The following is a 10,497-nucleotide window of genomic DNA, read 5'->3' on the forward strand; positions in this document are numbered from 1 at the left end:
GGACTGCCTCTGTGACACTAACTATGATATAAGCTAAGCATACAGGGATAGGATAGTTTTCTTTTACATAATAGTTACTAGGTAGATTTTCTACATAAGTTTCGTTTCTGCAGGAATGACACTTATAGATAAGAAGTGAAACTTACAAAATACGCATGTGCAGCTTAATACAAGCGTGGGAAAATATAAAGCTTTCATTTTGATTAGAAGCCAAAACTACAAGGTTACATATATGTGAGAGTGCCGTGCGGCAGTTATACAGAAATAAAATAAGATATTTACACCCTTCAGGCAAGGGGCTGGACTCGATCTTCTGAGGTCCCTTCCAGCCCTAATGTCTATGAAATCTAGGAAAAAAACCTTTACGTCAACCCAAAATGTTGTTTTTTCTGGATGGAGAATCAGATTAATTCAGAAGAAGATTCTAGCCACGTTGCTCCTTGCATGTAGTTGGCCACAGAAGCTAGCAGGTCTTAACCACATGAGCCTGATGGACTTTCCAGACCATGATTGTAACATGAAACTTTACCCTGTTACTGGAGAATTGGAATAAAGCTCTGTCCCACTTAGCTGCTGTTTGGAGCTAGATTGTTTACAGGACCATAGAAAACAGGACAAAAGATGGCCAACTGATGTGCTTATGGAGCAAGGCATTAAAGTTGCTCCTATTATATAGTAGTGTTTCTCAACCCGTGGTATGTGTACCCCTGGGGGTATGCGAAACACAGGCAGGGGGTATGCAGGTGCTGCGTTTTGGTCTTTGTCTGCTTGGGCTAGAAGTTCCGGCCGCCGCCCCTCCCACTTTGTCCAGCGTGCCAAGGCTTTCACTCCCCAGCATCAGTGTCCCGGGGGATAGGAAGGGAGGCTCCATGCAACTTACTTTGCCCTGGGCCATGGTAGAAAAAGTGAGACTCAGCTTGTGGAGACAAAGCCGGAAGTGCCGTGGTGGGACTTCCAGTTTCGCTGTTGCCATGTCAATCGGCAGGGGGGTATGCAGGGTATCAAAGGTTGAGAGCCACTGTTCTACAGGACTAAGGGGCTACATCCCTATTTAAATAACATCAAGTCATAGCAGACAAGAGGCAAGTAGCCACCTTGGGTGCCTATACACCTTGGGTGCACCCAGGCTGCTTTGACGCACTGTATTATGATCTCTAGTGTCACAGGGAAGTTTGATAAGCTTCAGTTAAAGCACCCTGCCACCATTTTTCAGCACAGGGATGCTGATGCATGTTGTGCTCTGGGTGCTTTAAACAGAGTGGCTCTGAGAGTCCTCTAATTAAAGTACCCAGAACATCATGTGTATTAGCATCCCCATGCTGAAAAATCTCTCAGAGTTGCTCTAATTAAAGCCCCCCTCCACCTCCTGGAACATGTGTATAAACACCCCTTGGAACTAAGGAAAGTGTGAGCATGCCAAAATTGACAGCCAGAGCATAGTAAACTACTTTGAGGCTGCCCTGGATGGTGACAATGACTTACTGGTACTGGCATGCATTACTGTTCTGGTGGAATTATGACCCACTGTAGTCAAGTCGAGCATTTTTGCACCTATCCACTTCCCCTATCAATGATAACTCATCCTGCTACTGATTCTCCCATCTTTGCCACTGATTCTCCTGCTACTCATTGCTGTTGCTTCCCCCTAACACAGCCACTTTCCCTTGCTGCTGATTGACACTGCCATCCCAGCTTCATGCCCCCCACCCCACTTCTCCCTCCAGAGAAGCATGCCAAACAAATTGGGAAAGACTGTTCTAGGGAGTGCCATTTAAAGTATTTTCTTAAAACCTACCTGTATACAAAATGTTCTTCATGGAAAGTCTCACTCCTATCCTACTTTATTTATTTTATTTTTCCTCCTAGGTGCAACTCTTCTTACATGGCCATTATATGATCATTAGACTTACTGAGACCAGTGAATAATTATCACTTCCATTAACTTCCATAGGCATGGATGCCATTTAGCATCACAGAAGAAATACATATCACATAATAGGTTTGGTTGCAAGGGCCAGGAGGTTTCTTTTAATACAATTTTTAAAAATTTGACAGTGTCTGGAAGATCTCATGGATTAATACTCTTCAAGGACTGTTCACTTCACTGAGGAACCTGGATGGTACCTGCAGGAAAAAACGCTGTTTTTCAATAATTGAATATTTCTGTGGCTTTTTTCTCTTAAGAAAATAATTAAAATGTAATGACATTAAATGGAAAAATGATGCACAGTTAAAAGATTTAAAGTCAGGAAATCTAAAAATGTAATGCTCCTAGAACAACATGAACCTTAACCTTGCCATGTTGTACATATGTCATATTTGGTACTCCTGCTTTTCTTATTAAGCATAATATATTTATGTTGTATTAAATGTATACTGGGCTTTGCAAATGCTGCAGTTACAAGATAATCTAAAGAATTTATTTCTTAGGTCACCTATTTCAGCAATAAGGACCCTCCCAGCCCTGTGAATATTTTTTTTGAGTGGAGATCACTTTCTTGATTGTCATATACCAAGCTGTCACGTGGGGCTCCCTGCCTTCCTGCCTATCCTAGCTGACTGCCTCTCTCCACACCACAAGGAGAAGTTCTAGCTATTTTCAAATGCCATGTGTATGAGCAAGGCAAATTTAACACCAGGGCCACAAAAATAAATTTCTCAAACAACTAGACCAGGACACAATGCTAAAACTTCAGGCTGGAATCATCTTCAAAGTAAAAAATAATCAGCTTTGCAAATGAGCTTACCAAAAGCTCTCTGTGGGCATCCCACAGCCTAACTGAACCTGCTTGACTAATGGTTGTTATAGTTTCCCTCCTAGTCCCACCTGCTACTGACGTCTGCCAAATGAATGGACTGTAGCTTCCAGTGTTTCAGCAGATTCCAGTGTGTAATCCCATAATAAACAGGTCTTATCATTGAATTTAATTTGTATGGTACAAGCATGCAAATTGAACATTAATATACACAACAGAGCACATAGTACATGCTCTGGTACATAGGATTGAGTGAAAGTTGCAGGAAAGTCTTTAATTTTTTGTATTTTCTGATTTCTTTTTTTCCTATTTAAACAGTACCTCATAGGTTTTATTTGCATAGCTTTTTATATGTAATATAAATCAAAGCTAGAAGATACTGATGCATATAAATACAATCCCTTATAAGAACAGATTTCTAAACTACAGTAAAATAAACTAACATGCTTTTCAAGTAATCAAAGGACAAAATGTCCTAGTTGCTATAGCAAAGTCTATGAACTCATTTGTATACACATGAAATGTATCCATTATATTTTTTCCAAGTAGTATTTTTTCAACATATTTACTACGGAAGTCAGATGTGGAGCTCTAATGCTAAATACAGGGTTAATTAAATACCAAGGACTGGACACATTTTAATTAATTTAAATATTTCCAACATTTCCAATAAATCAGGTATTTTCAATCACCTATGACAATACTTTGCAAAAAGACTTACCTGCAATTAATTTTTCCACTAAAAAACTAATTGTGTATAGTGGGATCTCAAAACTAATGACTTGGGAACAATATTTTCAGATCATAGAAAATGAGGGTTGGAAGGGATTTCAGGAGGTCATCTAGTCCAACCCCCTGCTCGAAGCAGGACTATCCCCAACTAAATCATCCCAGCCAAGGCTTTGTCTAGCTGGGTCTTAAAAACCTACAAGGATGGAGAGTCCACAACCTCACTGGGTAACCTGTTCTAGTGTTTAACTACCCTTCTAGTGAGAAAAGCCTTCCTAATATCTAACCTAAACTTCCCTTGCTGCAATTTAAGACTGATACTTCTTGTTCTGTCATCTCCCACCACAGTGTATCTCTACCTTCTTTGGAACCTGACTTCAGGTAGTTGGCAGCTGCTATTAAGTCCCTTCTCAGTCTCCTCTTCTCTAGATTACATAAGACCAGTTCTCTCAGTCTTTCCTTATAAATCAAGTCACCCAGCCCCCTCACCATTTTTGCTGCCCTCCACTGGACCCTCTTCAATTTGTCCACATCCTTTCTGTAGGGGGGGCCTGTGACAGGGGTCCATCCCCAGGCCTGTCTAATGTAGGCCTCTCTGTCTCTGGGCTACCCACCCACCTATCTTTCCAGCCACACCTTGATGGAACATAATTACGATGTTACTCAAGTGGAAGGCTGCCCATTTACTACCCCAATGCTAGGGGTCACTAGCCACCAATCCAAACCTCCCCTACATGGTGGCCTATGCCTTACAGATGGTATATAAAAGTTGACTTGCATCCTAGGGCATTGGGTCAGCTCACTCTCTGTTACTGTGCCTCTTGGCACTGGGGTCTGATCACCCCCTGTTGCTGCACCTCCCTGGCGCTGGGGCTTTGCACAGTAGTGTGCCCCAATGAGGCCTCCTCCTCCTCAGATAGCCTCAGCCCAATCCACTGGATAAAACAGCAACATAAATATGAGCCCCTGGTCTATAACATAATACAAGTCCTACAAGCCACACACTGGCTCCTTAAAAACCCCAAACTGCTCCTCAAGTATTGAGTACCCCCCAGCTCTGGGTACTTTGTAGACTCCTGGAGCCTCATTGGCCACAGCATTCCTGGGTAGTTCTGCCATGCAGGAGCTCTCTTCCCCTGACCTCCTCCTGCCAGCCTTAGCCCTGGGGTTTATATGTGCCCAGAGGCCTATTCCCTTCCTGTCAGCTGACCAGCCTGGGTGGTGGGACTATTAACCCCTACCATCCTGGTGCTTGATATTCCTGTAGACTCGGGTCTTAAAGGGGCAGCCCTGCCTCTTAGTAACAGGACTAGAGTTCCCTGTTACAGGGCCCCAAAACTGAACACAGTACTCCAGATGTGGCCTCACCAGTGCTGAATGGAGGGGAATAATCACTTCTCTAGACATGCTGCAGGTCATTTCAACCTATGACTGCAGCCCAGTATGCTGTTTGCCTTCAAGGGTACACTGTTGGCTCATATTTAGCTTACTGTCCATTGTAACCCTCATTTTAAGATGCTATAAAAATACTACTAATTTAGATAGTGAGAGCCTATGAGTTTTTTGATGCACAGAGAAAAATAGCTTTTAGGCTGGATGGATGCATATTGTCAGGATATTGTTTGCCATTAGTTTAGGGGGTTTGGCAAAAGGCAGCACCACATGATCACTAGAATACAGTTGGATATAAAACAAAGAACAAATGTTTCTCTCCTATGCAAATAAACAATCACCTGTAGCCCATAATATAAAGTAGTAAGGACTCTGTCCAGAAATAGGACCATACTTGTCCATACAATTCGAGGAAGTGAGTTATTAAGCTTTGAAACTTAAGGCATGAGGTATGTTATCATTGTAGGAAGCCTGTTTAGAAATAAAAATGCTTAGTGTCTATACAGGTGGGCATTTTTATGTAGCACTGTAGATATGCAAACATGACATAAAAATAAGATCATAATTATGATGAAGATCTTCAGGCCTGTCCAAAGCCCACTGAAGTCATTAGAAAGACTCCCACCAATTTCTGTGGGTTTTGGATCAGGCTATTACAGCCTAAGTAGAAAAAAACAGTATAACACAGAACTAACACAGATGGGATATGCACATTATAGCTGGAATGATTCATGGAACAGATGGTTCTACAGCATATTTTTGAAAGAGGAGAGGGAGGATGTCTGGTGAATACTAGGTGGGAGGTTGTGCTTATTCCAAGTGTACAGTAATGTAACACAAGATAGCATAAAGTCAGAAATAAAAAAAGGGACAAAGGGAGTGGTCATGAGAAAAGACTGGGAGGAATGTGGGGAATTGGGAGGGAACAGAGGAGGAGATGAGGAAGAGATCCAGACAAGGATGGAATTGTGCAAACAGTCATGTCTTAAATAATATACAGATTTAAAGAACCATAAAGAGCCCTACGATGAAAACATGGCTAGAATGATAGAAAGAAAGATGTCATTAATGGGATCAAGCCCTGTTGACTGTTCATAAAGAAAGAATAAGTTAGATCTCAGAAAATGTATTAATTTCCTGAAGATAAATTAGCAGCATCTACTGATGTAAAATTCTTCACTTCTACAGTAACTGAGGTTCTTCAGCAACTTCAAGAGTGGATAGAATATATGTATCTGTATATGTATACATTCTACCATTCATGTGCATCCCATGTGTTCAATAGTAGAATCTTTTGGACAGCAGTTTCCACTGGAGCTGGAAAAGCTGCCTGCAGTATCCTAACACTACATATTAAGAACATGAAGAGTGGAATGGTTCATCTCCCACTTAGATCCTTCTCCAATGCAGAAACTAGGTATTATAGGACTCCAAAATAAACGGGAAGGGCAGTCCATGGAATAGATAAGATGGAGAGAGGGGGAGGAATATAATATAGAATATATATATAGGGACAGCTTAAGATCCTTTTATAAGCACTTCTTAAAAATTAAAGTGCAGTCAAATTTGGCAACACAAGAAGAGTTAATAGTCATCAGTTGTTTGCAGCTAAGAACTCTGCTTTTTGAAGACTAATGTCAAGTTTCTTGATCTTGGCAGGTAAGGAAGTAAAATTCACCCTCCCTGTGGCACTGGCCTCTTCCTGAACACTCACCTTCCTTTGAAACGGTCCTAGCTAACAACAAGAAGTAACATGTCCATTTTGAAGTCTACTTTGTCAATAACCCACAAATACCTTAATATAACAGAAATTAAATTTGTTTAACTTTCAAGTGACACCCACTAAAAGTTAAACAATTTTGATTTTAATATCCAGGTATAAAAAGGTGGAGAAATCATGGCTTGGATAATGTAAGTGTATTTTACTTTTGGGTTATATCTGTCCCAGGTAGCGTTCAAAGCACCCTAATTACAATGTAAGTACTCTCAGCACTATACCTACATTATTTAATAACTCCCACGGGGCAGGCAAGCGTTCCTCCCTTCTGCTGAGACAGGTGTAGTGACTTGCCCAACACAAAATAATGAGTCATTGGTGGAGTCAGGATTACAGCACAGGACTTGCAAACTCCCACATCTGTGCTCATTCCTCTACAATAGCATGCTTCACAAACGTGTCATTATTATAAAGTTACACCTTTAATCACTTCAGTCTCTTTATTTATGAACTTTTATCTACTCTTAGTAAATCTGTTTGCACGTTACAGCATAAACAGGTTGTGCCTTACAAGAGAACTCAAAAGGGAGCTTTACATTTCCATATTTATGAAGTTGCTCCAAGAAAGATGTTAACTAAGCCCTTAAGCAACCTAGACAACAAAATCATGGTATTCATAGAGGTGTGTCCAGAGACAATGGATGAACCTACTTGAACCACACATAAATATGGATATAATTTAGCACGTGAATTAATGAGGGGGAGGAAATTATAGTTGCATATAGTATCTATGCTTAGGCAGGACAATTGCTTCCTTTAATAAAATATGCTTTGATGCAACTGTTAGAAACTCACACATTTTATAAATGAGATGTTGTTATAAATAGTAAGAGGGCCAGGCATTCAGGTGGTACAATCTGGCATAGTTCCAATGAAGTCAGTGAAGCTCTTCTAACTGAAACTGAGGCCTCGGCTCAGATATTTTCCCTAGATATGTCACTGTGAAGGCAAGTTTAAGAGCCTGAGAGAGAGCACGAGCAAGCAATGGAGTCTAAAGCTATCTTTTTTGACAGTTATTTCAGCAATTGCTCTACTTTCCCAGCATTTAGGTTCCATTTTCTGTACTGTTAACATTTAATAAACACTTTTTTTTTGTTATAGCCAGTCTGAATAGAATAGCATCTATTCTGTCCTGATTATTTTAACTGAAGATGTTCTTAAAGAGATCTTGTCTCAATTCTCTTCAGGAGAGGAAAAGGGATAATTAGCAACCTGGATATTTGCAGATACAGAGAAGGTGGCATTTGTCTTTTGCCTAGGACAGTGCCGGAAGAAGGACCTGCTGGGGAAGCTGCAAGTACTAAGAACTCCAATAATCTATGCTGAAGTACAAAACATAGTCATGTTACACCTTTCTGATTCAGTCCCTGCTTGACAGCCACATTGTCTATGTGGCCCTGAGCTCCACTGAAAATAGAAATATTGCCTTACTGTATTTTAAAGGTACCAATTGTCCAAGGGTGGCTCAGAAAACCTGATAAGACTGACATTGCCCTACACTTTATGTAATCAATCTGCACCACAGAAAAGTAGCATAAAATAAGAACGAGGGTCTTGTACAAGCAACTTCAAGGTGCAAGGGAGATGATAGTCAGGCCCAACACACTATTGCCAGCCCCAAATGTTCAAAATGAATGTCAGGCTCCAAAATTTAATGAGGCTGGCCTAAAATATCAAGACTTGTAAAAAAGCAAATTTGCAGGGGGTTCTTCATGCTTGCCTTCTGGTATGTGAGTATTTAGTCACATAAATATTTGTCACATATTTCAGTTTTTTCTCTGCAATGATAAGGCCTAGAAACTTACTTTTTTCTAATCATTAAAGATGAGCTCCTCATGTACCCTCTGGTTTCCAGAAGAAGTGGTATTAGGAAACCAACAGATAGCTTGATTATTGCAATACAATGGCAAGAGTTGGTGGCACTGCAGTATGTCTGAACTAGTTTCTAACCAAAAAGTTTCTCCAGTTTGGTGCTGAGGCAGACAGACAAACCAGGGTACGGAAACATGCACTGCTACTGCCTGTCTGTACCTGTTCTGTGAATAAAATACTTCACACTTGAGAGCTGGTAGTCCTTTGATGAGTAACCAATTCTCTAAATAATTCAGGCCTGAATCTTAACTCACACTAGTGTGAAAAAGGAACCAAGCCCTTTCATTTTACATGCATACTTGAGTAATATATTATGCACATATTATATGCACCAGTGAGGAAAAGATACATATATTTTAATCTTGGGCACATGCATTCTTTAGGCTTAAGACTGGAGCCAACATTGTCTTCTGGGACCACACACACTGCTGCTTAAGCATGAGGCCTTATGTCTATACAGCACAATACAATGTCACAAAGGCTGCAAACAGATGTTGCTTTTGTGCCGCCATAAACATTTATGGTGGTGGAAAAGCCAAGAAAACAAACATCCTTTCCTCTTGTCATACCACAAATGCCCAAAATTGTGGCTACAACAATAGGCAAAAACTTGTGCCACTCTTTTGTGTCAAACTTCTCTTTGCTTTATGGCAGGAAACTGCTGGCCACTAGGGATTTCAGGAGTTGGATCCTGCATACTTTGGGGAATCCCCTGCAGGATCTGGCCCTGAAGCCTTGGGACAGCCTGCCTGGGTTTCTCTATTTGCATAAATGCACTAACCAGGTTGCTATGCATAGATCAGGACAACAGGCAATGTTTGTGTTATTCAGTGCCAGCACACATCCTAACACATCTGGTCCTGCTCCAAGGATGACGTCTGTTTACAACCAAAGAGACACTGAGACTAGCTCCGAATGAGCTACTGGAAACAGTTTAACATGGCAGTCTACCAAGTCTGCATTGTCTTGTTGAGAAGCTGTACTGTTTCTGGTACCTGAATTAGCTACTTCAGAGCTAATCCAGGTATCTCTGCATGGCACTACATAGTTCCAGGGAGATATACTCTTAGAACTGCAAAGAAACATGTCTACGTAAACATGCCAAAACTCAGGGCAGTTCTTTTTTCCATCTGCATGTTCAGAATCTCTCCATTCAGATTATTATTGACAATACACTATATAAACAAATCTGTGTTCTATATAAACAGCAGGAAGGGACAAAAATTATGTTTGTTTTGTCACTAGGTAAGTTGACCATAGAATTGGTGCAACTGTCATCTATAATCAAGGATCTGTCATAGTAATTAATTTCCCAGGTATGCAGAATGTCTTAGCAAACAGGTTGGGCAGACACTGTTGCTTGATCATGAGTCACATACAATAATTTCAAAGAATGGAGTTTCCTCTCAGCAGTCCTCTTTGCAACAGACAAAACCAAATAATCTATGACCTTCTGCTGGAAGTGAGGGTATGTTAGAATCCCTAGCAGACATATTCCTGATCTCTTGGTCAACAGTGGGCATGTCTACACCTTCATTAATGTGCCATAGTTACTGCGCATTAAGTTTAATACTTGGATAACCAAGTATTAATTCAGTGCGCAGTAATTTGAGCTACTGCACAATAGCAGCACCACATGGGTTTTTAGTGTTACTTACTCCACAGTAGCCTAATACTCTTGTGCAGTTGCATATTAGCATGGTTTTTGCCCAGCATGCTACTCCACAGCATTATTAGGCTAGTGCGCAGCTAGCGTCTCATGTAGACATGACCAGTGTATATAGTACCAGGAGTATAAAGAACTAAGAAAATACCCTGAGTATAAAAATGAAGCCACATAAACTGCACAAGTGCTTAAACTTTCTGGAAATGTGGTGCTTCACCCTGTATCTTTGAAGATTAATCTAATGAGTCCTAAGAAAAGGAAGACAATTTGCAGGTAGTTTTAATTCTGGTAATAATTGATTCTGA

Source organism: Crocodylus porosus, unplaced genomic scaffold, assembly GCF_001723895.1.
Source record: "Crocodylus porosus isolate Cpor-Errol unplaced genomic scaffold, CroPor_comp1, whole genome shotgun sequence".
NCBI lineage: Eukaryota > Metazoa > Chordata > Crocodylia > Crocodylidae > Crocodylus > Crocodylus porosus.